The 16,166-nt window shown below is 45.4% G+C and overlaps 1 non-coding gene across 1 annotated transcript; it reads left to right on the forward strand.

Moving 5' to 3' along the window:
* The first annotated feature begins 7,493 nt into the window (after window positions 1–7,493).
* Window positions 7,494–7,566, forward strand: TRNAR-CCU. The gene has a single exon. It is a non-coding gene; the product is annotated as a tRNA-Arg (tRNA).
* Window positions 7,567–16,166: the final 8,600 nt, after the last annotated feature.

Raw genomic sequence — 16,166 nt, forward strand, 5'->3', positions numbered from 1 at the left:
AGCACAGGGGAGTCTGCTCAATACTCTGTAATGACCTATATGGGAAAAGAATCTAGAAAAAAGTGAATATATGTATAAGTGATTCACTTTGCTGGACAGCAGACTAGCACAACATTGTAAATCAACTATACTTCAGTTAAAAACAAAGATTTTTTTTGGCCACACAGCATGTGGAGTCTTAGTTCCCTGACCAGGGGTCAAACCCAAGTGCCCTGCAGTGGAAGAGCTGAGTCTTAACCACTGGACTGCCAGGAAAGTCTCCTCTCTAACAAAATTTTTAAAAAAATCACCATTCTTGTTATTATTGCCACATCATCAGAATTTTCTTTCCTCTTGAACCAGGACTGTCATATTTATTGAGCACCTACTGCTGTGTGTTCGGGACTGAAAACAAATGTAAAAGACAGCCACAGGGTTTCCCTGCCTTCCAGGAGGGTTGGGCAGATGAGAGAAAGTCTCACAGAGTCAAAGCTTTTCCCAGCTTGGGTGTCCTGGGCCGCCTCTTGGCTGCTGCACACAGTCTTTTGTTGTTGCTGCGCTTGAATACACATTTTCCTTTCCCCTCCCAAGGCTGTGGGGAACAGACCTCTCAGGGCATTTCTCTGGAGCCATTTCCATTTTATACAAAATGGGGTGTTCAATTCGAAGGACCCTTTTCATTTCTGTCCTTAGATCTCCCTGGAAACTCAGCCTCTTTAGTTTAATGTTTTTTTGGGGGGGGGTATTGTTTTTGTATTTAAAGGTCGAATTCTTCTACTGGACAGCAACTATTCACCCTGATGGGCCAAACTGGCTTAGCTTTTTTATCACTCTTCACTCACCAAAAGATGCATTATCCCTAGTAAATAGAGGAGAATAATTAGCAGCATTTCCTTTGTTTTTGTTTGGATTTATTTTAGTGGTGTTCATTTTGGTTACATAAATAATAAATAAGATGCACCATTGTTTGAAAATGTGCTTTAAATTTTAAGCTCATGTATAAATGGAGCATTTCATCCAATGTCTTATTCTGTTATTTCTTGGCATACTTTAGGGTTGTTCTTTAGGTGTAGGCTAGAGCTTAGCCCACCTGTACCTAGGAAAGGGCTTTGCTTGTGGCTTAGCTGGTAAAGAATCTGCCCACAATGTGGGAGACTTGTGTTCAATCCCTGGGGTGGGAAGATCCCCTGGAGAAGGGAAAGGCTACCCACTCCAATATTCTGGCCTGGAGAATTCCAATCTATACAGCCCATGGGGTCACAAAAAGTTGGACAGCTGAGTGACTTTCACTTTCACCTAGGAAAAGTCTGTTTTAGTTTTCCAAATTTTTTTTGTTTCCCAGATTAATTTTATTCATTTTACCCATCAAGCTATCCCATACAGTTTGTTGGCCATAAGACATCAAGACCTACTTGGGAACTGGAGCAGGCAGTTTTTACCTTCACAGTATCTACAACCTGCACTCTTTGGAACAGGCCTGGTGGGCCCCTAGGAGTCCATACTGTGTTCCTTACCCACAGCAGTAGGCTGGTAAAGGTGCATTTGAAAGCTGGGAAAGGATTTCCCTGGCAGTCCAGTGGTTGAAACTCTGAGCTTCCAGTGCAGGGGGCACAAGTTCCATCCCTGGTCAGGGAACTAGGACCCCTCATGCCATGTGGCGTGGCCAAAAAAATATCCCTTTAAAACAAAACAAAAACCCAAACCACTTTATAATTTAAAAAAATTAAAAATTTTAAAATAAAAAAATAGAACACATATTTAAAAAAAGAAAGTTGGGAAAAGCATTTGCTAGTTATTAGCAGCTCATGGTCCCTGCCAACAGCAGGCAGGTCCCAGAGACAAGGGAGGCCAAGCTATGCTCAAGCTGGACTCCATCCCCAACCTCATGTGGGAGAGGAGGCCAGCAGTTAGGTTTCTTTCTCTCTTTCTTTCTTGTCCATATAAAAAGCAGAAGGAAAAAAAAAAGCAGAACTAGGTTTTGTGATTAGAATTTTAAAATTTGTATTGTTTTCTCTGTTACTACCCAAGCAATTTATAGAACTCTGTAAAAGCTGGGAAATACAGAAGTCTCAGAAGAAAATGAACATCTCAGGCATGGGTGGGAACTTTTAAGGAGGCAGGATTAAGTTTGAGATGGGGAAGAACTTGCTTAGGCGTGAGCTCCTGGTTCACTGACAGTGTGAACGAGGAAGAGAACTGAATGACCAGACCCTAAATGGCTTGCCTGCTCTGATTTTGTGATGGGGCGGCCTGTCCTCAGCCTGCTGGGTTCTAAACAATGTGTCTCCTCTTCCTCACTGCTACCCACACAGAGCAAGAGAGGCCAACGTGAATCAAGGCTCTAAGAACGGCACAGGCAGAAGAGGGTTAGTTCCCAGGAAATGCCACATTTGTTCATTCATTCACAACTATTGAAACATGTATTGAGTAGTCATTATGGACCGTGTACCACGCCACGCTCTGGGGATGTTCCATGAACAGCACAAACTCTAGACCAAGTTCCCACATGGGCAGGAAGGTTGTACAGAGAAGAATTAAGTCACAGTTGTTAACACCAAGAAGGAACAGCCATCCTAGCCCAGAAGTTAGGAAGGCATCTTTGAGGAAGTCACACATCAGCTGGCCCTTGCTGGGTGAGTAGGAGTTGGCGGGGCTGAGGACTGTGGAGGAGCTGGTCTACAGTATATGTGAAGGTCTGTGTTAAGGAACCTTCAGGAAAGGAAACAAGGCCAGTGTGGTGGGCACGTGGTGGCACGGGGCTCTGCTGTGAAGTGAGCTGGGCCCGATCTTGCAGGGCCATCAAGGACTCTCCAGGGTGTGGGACCTTATGGTAAGGGCATTGGGAGCCATTTGTAGAATTTTAAGTGAGGAGTAATATGATCAGACTTGTGTTTATTTATTTATTTAGTTTTGGTTGTGGGACCTTATGGTAAGGGCAGTAGGAGCCATTTGCAGAATTTTAAGTGAGGAGTAATGTGATCAGACTTGTGTTTATCTCTTTATTTAGTTTTGGTTGTGCTGGGTCTTCATTGCTGTGCAGGGACTTTGTCTAGTTGCAGTGAGTTGCGACTTTCTCTAGTTGCGACTAGTTGCTCTAGTTGCACCCCTTCCTTGCAGTGCACGGCTTCTCTTTGCGGTGGTTTCTCTTGTGGGGCATGGGCTCTCAGCACACAGGCTCTGTAGTTGCAGCCTGTGGGCTCTAGAGCACAGGCTCAGTAGCTGTGACACTTGGGCTTAGTTCTTCTGAGACATGTAGAATCTTCCCAGACCAGGGATCGAGCCCAAGTCCCCTGCTTTGGCAGCGGATTCTTAACCACTGGACCACCAGGGAAGTCCCAGATTTGTGTTTTTAAGAAATCTTTCGGCTGCCAAATGGAGAATATCTTGTAGGAAAGCAAGGTTGGAGGTCAGGGGACTAGTTAGGAGGCCAACATGAGCATTTAAGTGAGAGATGGTGCTGCCCTAGAAGAGGGATAATAGTAATGAAAATTAAGTTTGATTGAATGTATAACTAAGTACCAGGCACCTGTGTGGTTTCATTCAAGCGTCACAAATGCCTGTGAAGTTAGGTGTCATTATTATTGTTGTTGCATTTTTTAACGAGTTTTTTTTATATGGACCATTTAAAAAGTCTTGAATTTGTTACAAAATTGCTTCTGCTTTATGTTTTGGTTTTTGGCCCCAAGGCATGTGGTGTCTTAGCTCCCTGACCAGGGATCAAACTTGCACTCCCTGCATTGGAAGGTGAAGTCTTAACCACTGGACTGCCAGGGAAGTCATTATTATTGTTGTTTTATAGAGAACACCAAGGCTCAGAGAGGTTAAGAAAGTTGCCCAAGGTCACACAGTCAGTGAATGGAGAGTCAAGATTTGAACTTGGGCACTTTGAGTCAACATTTGAACCTTACCCAAGGTCACAGAGCAGAAAGTGTCAGATTCAGGATATAAGCCCCGGCAGGTCCATCTTGTCAAAGCTATGGTTTTTCCAGTGGTCATGTACAGGTGTGAGAGTTGGACCATAAAGAAGGCTGAGCACCAGAGAACTGATGCTTTCGAATTGTGGTACTAGAGAAGACTCTTGAGAGTCCTTTGGACTGCAAGGAGATCAAGCCAGTCAATCCTAAAGGAAATCAGTCTTGAATATTCATTGGAAGGACTGATGCTAACGTTGAAGCTCCAATACTTTGACCACCTGATGCGAAGAGCTAACTCATTGGAAAAGACGCTGATGCTGGGAAAGACTGAAGGCAACAGGAGAAGGGAGGAGCAGAGAATGAGATGGCCAGGTAGCGTCACTGACTCAGTGGACACGAATTTGAACAAGCTCCAGGAGATACTGAAGGACAGGGGAGCCTGGTGTGCTGCAGTCCATGGGGTTGCAAAGAGTCAGACACCACTCGGTGACTGAGCAACAACAACAAGCTGGCTGTTAACTATGTTAGCAGAGGGCAGGCTCTTAACCGTGGGCCGTGCAGCTTCCAGGAGCTTCTACAACATACTGGTCCTCCTACCCAGGGCCAGGCTTCAACAAAGCAACCCTAACTCCAAGTGAAAGCCCAGAAACAAAGTTGGCCCTCAGACATTTAAAATATAAAACTTGCGACTGGCATCTTTGGACCTAAGTTCACTTATGTAGGAATCGTGAATCTGCTATAAGCTGTTTATTAGCATGGCCTGAGCTTCCGAAAGCGTTACTTTCCAGACATTATTTTCTGAATTGGTTGGGAGGCTTTTTGTAGGAGAGGACAAGTTTTCTGATGAGGAGTCCACAGGGAGACTTTTTCTGAGACTTCTGATGACATAATTTCATTATGTAGAAGTGGCCTTCTTGGTGTTGAAAAAAAGCTTTGCTTAATTTGGATGCCTGTGGAATCATATTTGGAGCGATTGCTATTAAAGGAAACCAGCAGAAGGGCAGTTCCTCGTAAGCATGGATATCTCTGTATAACGGAGACCACAACTTTCCTCAAAGCATACACAACCCCTTGTGATCTAGAACCTGAAGGAGGTGGATACTCCTGTGTTTAAGTGTTAGTCACTCAGTCATGGCCAACTCTTTGCAAACCCACGGACTGTAGCCTGCCAGCCTCCTCTGTCCATGGAATTCCCCCAGGCAAGAATACCTGGAGTGGGCTGCCGTGCCCTCCTCCAGGGGATCTTTCCCAACCCAGGGATCGAACCTGGGTCTCCTGTGTTGGCAAGCAGATTCTTTACCGTCTGAGCCCCCAGGAAAGGTCATGTGTTTAAACAATCCTTTGAAGGAAGCGTCAGCCCCTGGAGCCACCCACAGGAGTCATTCCTATTTCAGAAACTTCCAGAACTTCCCACCACTCTCAGGGAAGAGCCCAAACACTTCACTGAGGCCCCAAACCTGTTGCAGTGTCAGCTAAGCAGAACTTGCCAGCTTCTCTTCACCTTCCAGTCCTCCTACAGAGTCTCACCTCCACCCCCTTCAAATATCTTATATGGGTCCCTTCTTGCCAGAAATGCCCTTTTCCCTTCTCTTCATCTGGATCCTTCCCATCTCATCCTTCAAGATCCTGGCAGAAGGGTCTTAGGAAACTTTCCCCACTTGACCCAGGTACTACTTACATAGCTACTACTATAACTACTAACATTATTTGTTGTTGTTGTTTAGTCACTCAATCATGTCCAACTCTTCGACCCCATGGACAGCAGCATGCCAGGCTTCCCTGTGCTTCACCATCTCCTGGAGTTGTATTATACACAAATTATAATTATTTGGTTATGAGTGTCTTTCTCTTTAAACAGAGAGGCCAGGGATCAACTTATTTGTCTTCATTTTTCTTCCTTCTCCTCATCTGTGGCCCTTCTGTCCAGCACAGCGCCCGTTGAGCGATACTGGGTAGATTACCCTTCCCGAGCTCTGACTCCATCTCCCTCCAACCTCATCTTAGCAAGACTGTCCGGACCACAGACTAATGTCTAAGCTGAAGTGTCTATGTTTCGGACCATGTGAAACTTGACTTCCCTACATGTCTGAGCTAGGAGTAGATCCCCAGAACACAATTCAATGGCTGGCGTGTGACCTGCAATGACCTGGGGAAAAATGATGAACCAAGCACTCAGGCTCTGCTTTTAGGAATGTAAAGTAAGAAACAGCATTGGCAGAAGACAGGAGTGTGACTGAGTCACACGAAGGGGAGAGAACAGGAGTGAAGACTTAGGGACGCTGGCTATCTAAGTGTCCAGAGCTGCCTTGGCTCCAGGCTACCCTCCAGCTCTTGTCTGATTTCTGAGCTCCAGTTTCCCATCGTGGTAGCCAGCCTCCAGGATGGCCCCATGACCATTCATTCCCTTCTGGTACTCACCTCTGTATAATCCCTTCTTACTTTGAATAAAGCTGACTCGTGGGGCCAATGAGATATCGCAAAAGACAGGCTGTGTAACTTCCAACATAGAACATAAAAGATGTTGCAGATTCTTCCTTGGTCTCTTAAATCAGCCCCTTTGGCAGAAGCCAGTCACCACACTGTGAATACACTCAAGCTTCCATGTAGAGAGGCCCGTATGGAGAGGAGCTGACCAGCACCAACTTGTGCGTGAGTCGCCATGAAGTGGATCCTCCTGCCCCAGTCAAACCTTCAGGTGACTGCAATCCAGGCTGACATTTCTTCTTCTAATTGGAGGATAATTGCTTTACAATATTGTGTTGGTTTCTGTCATACATCAACATGAATCAGCCATAGGCATATATATATGTCTCCTACCTCTTGAACCTCCCCTGGCTAACATCTTGACTGCATGAGCCCAAACCTCCAGCCAAGCTGCTCCTAAACTCCTGACCCACAGGCACTATGTGAGATATGGTTCCTGTTGTTTTAAGCCACAAAATTTGAGAGTAATGTGGTATACAGCAATATGGCTAACTAATACAGCTTTTTGTTGATCTACAATAAAAAATTCTTTACAATAAAAATTCCCTGTATTGGCTTGTGTGTAAATACTCACTATTTACTCACTGCTACCTTGTGTAGTTGGTAGAGTCTCATCCACATTCTAGGGTCAGTCTATGCCCTGGGATTAGCAATTGCTTCATTAGAACCATAGGGCTTCCCTGGTGGCTCTGAGGGTAAAGAATCTGCCTACAATGCCAGAGACCCAGGTTTGATCACTGGGTTGGGAAGGTCCCCTGGAGAAGGGAATGGCACCCCACTCCAGTGTTCTTGCCTGTAAAATCCCATGGACAGAAGAGCCTGGTGGGCTACAGTCCATAAGGTCGCAAAAAGTCGGACATGACTGAGCAACTGAGCATGCAATCCCAATAGATTAACTTTACATTGAAAACATTTGCATTAATACATGGATAAAGCAGTTTTTGCAATTCTTTCACATACATTCAGGATCAATAGGGTTTGTTTACTGAATAAATATTTATTGACTTCCTACTATGTATAAGGAGTTAGAAAACATATAGAAAGGAATCAGAAATTATTCTTGCCATCAAGGAATTTATAATCTAGTGGGAGCATTATAATGTGTATATAGGGACGTCCCTGATGGTCCAGTGGCTAAGACTTTGCACTCCTAGTGCAGGGGGCCCAGGTTCAATCCCTGGCCAGGGAACTAGATCCCACATGCTGCAACTAAGAGTTTGCATGCTGCAACTAAAGATCCTGCATGCCACAACTAAAACCCATCCTGGCCAAATAAATAAATAAATAGATAATTTAAAAAATGTGTATATAAATAACTAAAATACCATGTGGAAACTTCTAAAACCCTAACACTTGGAATTGAGCACTGGCCTTCTCCTGAGTGTTGCACTGAAAGCTTTAAGTGGATAATCTTCTCTTCTTGGATGTGATATCTATAAGATGGCGGGGGGCGGGGGGGGGTTGTCCTTTACTCTAACTCCTGTGATGGTACTTGGCACACAGTAAATATGTCTTTAGTGAATCTCACTGAGTCCTCGCAGCCATATGAAGAAAGCAGAATAGTAGAGTAGTTATTAGAGCCAGACATCCTGGACAAGAAGTCAAGTGGGCCTTAGGAAGCATCACTACAAACAAAGATAGTGGAGGTGATGGAAATCCAGCTGAGCTACTTCAAATCCTAAAAGATGATGCTGTGAAAGTGCTGCACTCAATATGCCAGCAAATTTGGGTAACTCAGCAGTGGCCACAAGACTGGAAAAGGTCAGTTTTCAATCTAATCCCAAAGAAAGGCAATGCCAAAGAATGCTCAAACTACTGCACAATTGGACTCATCTCACAGGATAGCAAAGTAATGCTCAAAATTCTCCAAGCGAGGCTTCAACAGCACCTGTACCAAGAACTTCCAGATGTTCAAGCTGGATTTAGAAAAGGTAGAGAAACCAGAGATCAATTTGCCAACATTCATTGGATCATTAAAAAAAGCAAGAGAATTTCAGAAAAAATCTACTTCTGCTTTATTGACTATACCAAAGCCTTTGACTGTGTGGATCACAACAAACTGTAGAAAATTCTTGAAGCGATGGGAATACCAGGCCATCTTTCCTGACTCCTGAGTAATCTGTATGCAGGTCAAGAAGGAACAGAACCAGACATGGAACAACAGACTGGTTCCAAATTGGAAAAAGAATATATCAAGGCTGTATATTGTCACTCTGCTTATTTGATTTATATGCAGAGTACAACATGTGAAATGCTGGGCTGGATGAAGCACAAGCTGGAATCAAGATTGCCAGGAGAAATATCAATAACCTCAGATAAGCAAATGACACCACACTTATGGCAGAAAGCAAAGAGGAACTAAAGAGCCTCTTGATGAAAGTGAAAGAGAAGAGTGAAAAAGCTGACTTAAAACTCAACATTCAGAAAACTAAGATCATGGCATCTGGTCCCATCACCTCATGGCAAATAGATGGGATAACAATGGAAACAATGAGAGACTTTATTTTGGGGGGCTCCAAAATCACTGCAGATGGTGACTGCAGCCATGAAATTAAAAGACACTTGCTCCTTGGAAGAAAAGCTATGACCAACCTAGACAGCATATTAAAAAGCAGAGACATTACTTTACCAACAAAGGTCCGTCTAGTCAAAGCTATGGTTTTTCCAGTAGTCATGTGTGGATGTGAGAGTTGGACCATAAATAAAACTGAGCACCAAAGAATTGATGCTTTTGAACTGTGGTGTCAGAAAAGATTCTTGAGAGTCCCTTGGACTGTAAGGAGATCCAACCAGTCTATGGTCTTGAATATTCCTTGGAAGGATTGATGCTGAAGCTGAAACTCCGATACTTTGGCCACCTGATTCAAAGAATTGACTCATTGGAGAAGACCCTGGTGCTGGGAAAGATTGAAGGCGGGAGGAGAAGGGGATGATAGAGGATGAGATGGTTGGATGGTATCACCGACTCAATGGACATGAATTTGAGCAAGCTCCAGGAGTTGGTGATGGACAGGGATGCCTGGCGTGCTGCGGTTCATTGGGTCGCAAAGAGTAGGACATGACTGAACGACTGAACTGAACTAGGAGTAGTTTTTGCATAGAATCAGTCTCCTGAATTTGGATCTGGGCTCCATTACTTGCAGAGGAGTGATCTTGGAGAAGTTACTGGCCCTCTCCATGACTCAATTTCTTGGCACAAAGAGTGAGGGTCATCAGGTTGTGCTAAGTCACTTCAGTCATGGCCGACTCTTTGTGATACTATGGGCTGTAACCTACCAGGCTCCTCTCTCCATGGGATTCTCCAGGCAAGAATACTGGAGTGGGTTGCCATGCCCTCCTTCAGGGAATCTTCCCGACTCAGGGATGGAACCCATGTCTCTTAAGTCTCCTGCATTGGAAGGCAGGTTCTTTAGCACTAGCATGACCTGGGAAGGCCAAGGATCATCACAGGCATCTAGTTACATTATCTAATCATGCTATCTCACAGAGTTATCCTGAGGCTCACAAGAGATAATTCATGTAAAATACTTGGAACAGTGCCTGACACATAATAAGCACTAAAATGTTAGCCCCTGTTAGAATCACTATGATGATGCCCATTTTACAGACAAATAAATGGAGGCGTAGAGATGTTAAGTAAGCATAGGTAGGTGCTTTTAACTATATCACTCTAATATTTCCATAAAAGGTGTTAAGGGATGGTAGACCAAGATTAGTGTCACAATATTTTCTGGTAAAGTAAAAAGGTAAAAGAGAGTGAGGGGTTAAGACTCTGAGCTTCCACTGCAGGGGGCGCAGGTTTGATCCCTAGTCCAGAAACTAAGATCCCACATCCCTTGTGGTTCAGACTGGGGGTAGGGGGTGGGGAGGAGAGTGAATTCCCATCTAAAGAGGAGATGATCAAGTTAATGGAGCAACTCTTCTGAAAACAATCTGTTCTAAACGAAGGTCAACTGGATTCTGGCCACAAGTTACTTTTGCTATTATGACCTCCCTTCTCAGGCAGCTGGTTGTTTCAGAGAAGACCCCTGGGGTTGGGGAGTGGGAGCCGAGGCTGCAGAAGTCATTTTTGCACAACTCACCAGGCGGTTCGCAGCACAGCTGAGAAACACCAGGGAGAGCAGGATTGCTAATCACGCTGTCTGCTGATGTAAACTCTATTTGGATCCGATAATGTTTTTAAATAACCTCAAACACAATTAGCACCCTGAGGGGGGGCGCTGGTTGAATGACTAGAGAAATATCATTCAGATGGTTCATTAACTAATTACAGCGCCCCACAAACAGTGTCTGGGGGGCGGGGGGCTGTGAGCTGAGTCACAGGGCTGAGTTAGGGACCACGGGGAGGTTCAGCACTCTCTTCTGGCACTAGCATCAGGAGGTGGCATTTTTTGTTTTTTTTAATTTGGCTGTGCTGGGTCTTAGTTGCACATGGGATCTTTAGCTGTGGCATTCGGGATCTAGTTCCCTGCCCGGGCATTGACTCTCAGCGCCCACACTGGAAGCGCAGAGTCCCAGCCACTGGACCATAAGGGAATTCCCAGGAGGTAGCATTCTTAATTGACAAAGAGGGACTCTCCTTTTCTTGCTAGCAATCTCCCTAGCATCAGCAGGAAGATGGTAGGGGAGGCCCGGAAATACTTCCATGCTAGGGCTACAGGGCTTCAAAAGCTCTGTTCCTCCCCATGCTAACTCCCTGCAGTCACAACCCAAGTCAGGCTCTCAGAGAGCTTAGACAGGGCAGGCCGGTGTTGGGTCACTTTTTCGGCTAATGAATCTGTTGTCTCCTCTGTCTCAAGCACTGGGTGGAAGGATGTATCCTAGGGAGAAAAGGGCACCTGCTGTCCTACCTCTATCTTTCAGCTGGAAGAACTTGAATTCTCCCTGCACAGGACAGAGGCGGCCACGCAGATGCAGGGCAGGTTGCGTTGCCACCGTGCGGAGATTAAAAAAATTGTTAGAAGTTGTAAAAAGTGTTTGCAAAGCACGTAGGAATGCCTGCAACTTCAGACAGGTCACTCATTTTTTTCCCCCCTCTTTGTGCTGGATCTTTGTTGCCCCATGTAGGATCTTTAGGGCTTCCCCAGTGGCTCAGCTCTAAAGAATTCACCTGCAATGCAGGAGATGCAGGAGATGTGGGTTCAATCCCTGGGTCAGGAAGATACTCCTGGGGAAGGAAATGGCAACCTATGCCAGTATTCTTGTCTGGAAAATTTCATGGATAGAGGAGTCTGGTGGGCTACAGTCCATGGGGTCGCAAAGAGTCAGACACGTCTGAAGCGACTGAGGTGCATGCATGTAAGATCTTTAGTCGCAGCCTGTGAATTCTAGTTCCCTAACCAGGGATCAAACCCAGGACCCCAGCGCTGGGAGTGCGGAGTGTTAACCACTAGACCACAAGGGAAGTCCCTGAGCAGGCCACTCTTTGAATCTTGGTTTCCTGAGCTGCAAGGGAGTTAGTATTAATAATCTCCTTCAAAGAGTCATCGAATCAAATCATGTATAAGATGTAGAGATTTTAGCATAGTGCTTGGCCAGAAGCCAGGACTCAGTCACTTCTCCTTTTTGTCATTTGATCACATGCATGCTGTTACTCACATCCTTTGGAGGTGAGCAGATTCAGACCTCGGCTCCTTCCCCCAGGCATACTCCTCCAGCATTCAGTCAGCATTCAATTTGGCCAGCCTTGTGATGGAGCTAAAGACTGACTACTCACACCTCTTTTTCTGAATTTAAAAAAAAAATCAGTGTCAGTAGCACACTATTAGAATTGGCAACCTCCTCCCCCAGCTTTGTTTTGAAAAAAGCATTCTTTTAGAGGAATATAATTAAGCCTAGCTGGTTATACGACCCTATTTTTCTATTTTCCTCCAAAGAGGAGGCCAGATATTTCTGGGGCCAAAGACAGGATTAACATTTCTTAGCCTAGTAAACACACCCATCTGGATGCAGCGTGGGGAGCATTAGCGCTCCAACCGTTTCCTGTAATCAGCTTGAACAGTCCAGGCCACAAGCTTGGAAATTGAATTCTAGAAGTGATTTTCCCATCGTGGAAGCTATTTCAATTACGGCTACTGCAGATGAAACTCAGATAAGCCACAAACACAAGCCCTGCATACTTACGTAATGTGTCTGCACAATGGGAACCTTGTGCTGCCCAAGAAAGAGGCCACCTGAAGGCTCAGAACGCAGGTGCCGGCCAGGGCCACCTGCCTGCTCTGAGCGGCCGCGGCGAGCCAGGTGTCGGGTGAGACTCTCTGAGCAACCGCAGGTGACCCGAGTCTGGGCCCCATCCTTAAATGCTGGCAGTGCAAAGGAGAAGACGAGATTCACTGCAGGACGCTGGAGTGGCGGTTAACTCTGGTGCTGCAAAAGCAGTAGCTCAGCTTGGAGTTGAGGGTGTGACACCTGAACTGAATTCCCAAGTGAAGGGAGGGCATTTCAGGCCGAGAGAAGAGCAAGCCACACAGAGGTATGAACCGTGTGTGTGTGCCCGTGTCTCCAGGCTGCCCCATGTTCAAGTGGAAGTGGCAGGAGACTAGCTTTGCCCATCATCATCATTTTTAGCCTCAGAAAGTCCTTTAGGAACTGCCCTAGGAGCTTATCTCCAAGACACCAGGCTTCAAAGGGCATGAGATTCAGAGCTCCATCAGCCCTCATCTGCAGAGGTCACACTATTGACTTTCCAAGCAGAGTCTCTAGAGGGCCTGATCTCTGGAGTGCTGGATCTCTAGAGGACCATGGGGCCTGAGCATTAGTATCAGAGTCTGTGGGTGCGACAGTGGCCAGTCCATGGAGGCTGAGGCACCAGAGCCCAGGTGGAAATTCTAGGATACAGCCATCAGTCCGGGAAGGTCTCAGCTATAGATGGCAGGAATAAGATTCAGAGCAGTTTCAGAGGTCATTAGGCAGGTGGCCCTTGGGCAATCTGGGAGCAGAGGCCACTTTGCCCAGCGATCCTTCAATGAAGAAGGCTTGAGAGCAGAGAGGCTGGCTCATGAGGTGGGAGCCTTGCACTTGTTCACTTTTTGTGTCCTACACAATTTGGGTGAGGGATGCTTCGTAAGGGGATTCCCACGTGGCTCAGTGGTAAAGAATCCACCTGCCAGTGTAGGAGACTCAGGAGACTTGGGTTGGATTCCCGGCTTGGGAAGATCCCCTGGAGAAGGTAATGGCAACCTGTTCCAGTTATGCTTTCCTGGATAAGTCCATGGACAGAGTAGCCTGGCAGGCTATAGTCCATGGGGTTGTAAAAGTCAGACACGACTGAGCAGCAGCATGTGCTAAGTAAGTGGTGCTGAACCTATGAAATCTGTGACAGCTGGCTACCATCAGCTCATCATGGGAAGCCCACAGTGGGAGTCCAGAGGGAAGCAGATAGACCTGAGTTCAAGTCCTAACCTTGCAGTTTGCTGTGGGCCTTAAATTACTGAGTTTCATGAAGTGCTGGATTCCTAGGTGTTAAAATGGGGATCAGGGAGTCCATAGGTTATTGTGAGTATCAAATGAAGTGTTAGTGGAAGATCTGGCATCATGGTGAATATTGGGCGGTAATGGGTTTTATCCAGGTGCCCCTGGATAAACGTTTGCAGCCAGTAGCTAATCTTGAATTATTTAGGGTACTGAGAGGCAGTGTCACCCCTCAGCTTTGAGGCCTCCTTACTGTTACCTTCATGGCAGTGGGGTCAGCTCATCTATAATTAGGGTTCATCATGGCTCATCTATAATCACACGCTAAGGAAACAAGATTTGGTGGCTCCTAAAGGGCCTCCCACTGGCCTCCCTTTCCTGCTTCCACTGAGCCCCTTCTGACCACCTCTCCACGCAAGGCTGCTGGAAAAGAGTGCATGCAGTGAGAAGTGATGCAACTTGAAATTTCACTCACCGTCATAACAGAACTTGTTGGGATTGAACCTTTTCATTGCCCCTCTCAGTTTAAAAATCCAAGAGGCAAAGACTTTGTGAGAGACATAATGTAGATTCAAAGTTAAAAAAAAAAAAAAAGAATCTAGGACAGTGAAACTGAGTTACTTTTCTTCTCCTGGCCTCAGTTTCTAGTCTGTAATTGAGAGATCATAGTAATAGCTTCCTCTTAGGGTTACTGTGGAGAGTAAATGAAAGTATTGAAAAAAGCTTGGTGCGGGGACTTCTGGGGTGGTCCAGGGGTTAAGATTTCATCTTCCAGTGCAGGGGCTGCAGGTTCAATCCCTAGTTGGGGAGCTAAGATCCCATATGCCTCGTGGCCAAAAAACCAAAGCATAAAACAGAAGCAATACTATAAAAAAATTCAATAAATATTATTTAAAATGGTCCACATAAGAGAGAGAGGGGAAAAAATGCTTGGTGCAATGCCTGGCAGAGAGCAAGTGCCTCACATATGTTAATGATATTCATCATAGCCATTCTACTCCCAGACATGATGTAGGGTCTCTTTCCAGAAATACTCCGTGCTTACAAGAAAATGTATCTACATACACATCCACACAGAGAGATGTTACATGTAATGCTCTGCAACTTGCTTGTGTTCACTTAATAAGCTTGGGCATGTTTCCACATTCAAGCATATTGATTTCCCACATTCTTTTTAAATAACTGGGCACTATTTCATTGAATAGGTGCCATAATTTATATGACTAAAGGAGAGCATTTAAACTATATAGTTACAAACTTGGGGACTTCCCTGGAGGTCCAGAAGTTAAGACTCAGTGTTCCCAATGTAAGGCATGATAGTTTGACCCCTAGTCAGAAAATTAAGATCCCACTTGCCACAGCCAAAAACTAAATTAATAAATAAAATAACCTATTTCCAAGCTCTCTTTAAAAATTTTTTTAATTGAAAAAATTTTAAATAAAATATATAATTACAAACTTGTCCAGAGTTTCTATATTTGAACATACATGAAAACAACCATTTGAATAATTCAAACATCCTCTGCAACATTTACAAATCTTATTGTTTTGACCCACATTGTGTACCCAGAGTGGTGCAGACAGACAGACTGGAACCTCAGGTCAAGAGTGCTGTAGACTGGACTGGACATGCCTAATGGGGCCAGTTAAAAACTGTGAAGTTGCTATATTTATTCCAGGTTAATTTGGAACAGAATCAAGATTAAAGAAGTGTAATAGCTGTTTGTTTACACTTTTAAAGACAATGTAAAAGGACCAGTGGTTTTAGTGTTATTTTTCCATTTGGCTTCCTGGCACCTCGAAATTCAATCAGTGTCCTGCTGTTCAGAGGTATTTTGAACTGTGCCAAGTCTTAATTGAAGTGGAAGTGCCTGAAACCAGAGTTAATACTGTGAGCAACAGGGAGTCGAATTTATGGAGGTAAACTGTTGCTAGCTCTGCATTTCCACTCCTCCTTGGCTCCTGGGGTCCATTTAAATTCTGAGAGTAGACTGGATGGTCTCGGGAGCTGGACTGAGCCGGAGCAGCAGCTCTGGTGATTCTGCTGAGCTTCGGATTACCTTGGGGTACAAGAAAAGAGTCTGCTATCGGGCCCAGGGCGGACCTCAGCCTGGCACGTGAAGCCTGCTGGGTGCGCTGGGCACCGCAGTGAGAGCTAGAGACGCAGTGGGCCGAGGATGAGACTGGCTCCCTGTCCTGTGAGGTTCCAGTTGGCGTGTGTGCTAAGTCGCTTTCAGTCACGTCCAACTCTGTGCGACCCTATGGACCGCAGACCGCCAGGCTCCTCTGTCCATGGGATTTTCCAGGCAAGAATAATGGAGCGGGTTGCCGTTTCCTACTCCAGACAGTCTTCCTGACCCAGGGTTCGAACCCGTGTCT

Source organism: Cervus canadensis, chromosome 8 (assembly GCF_019320065.1).
Source record: "Cervus canadensis isolate Bull #8, Minnesota chromosome 8, ASM1932006v1, whole genome shotgun sequence".
Classification (NCBI taxonomy): domain Eukaryota; kingdom Metazoa; phylum Chordata; class Mammalia; order Artiodactyla; family Cervidae; genus Cervus; species Cervus canadensis.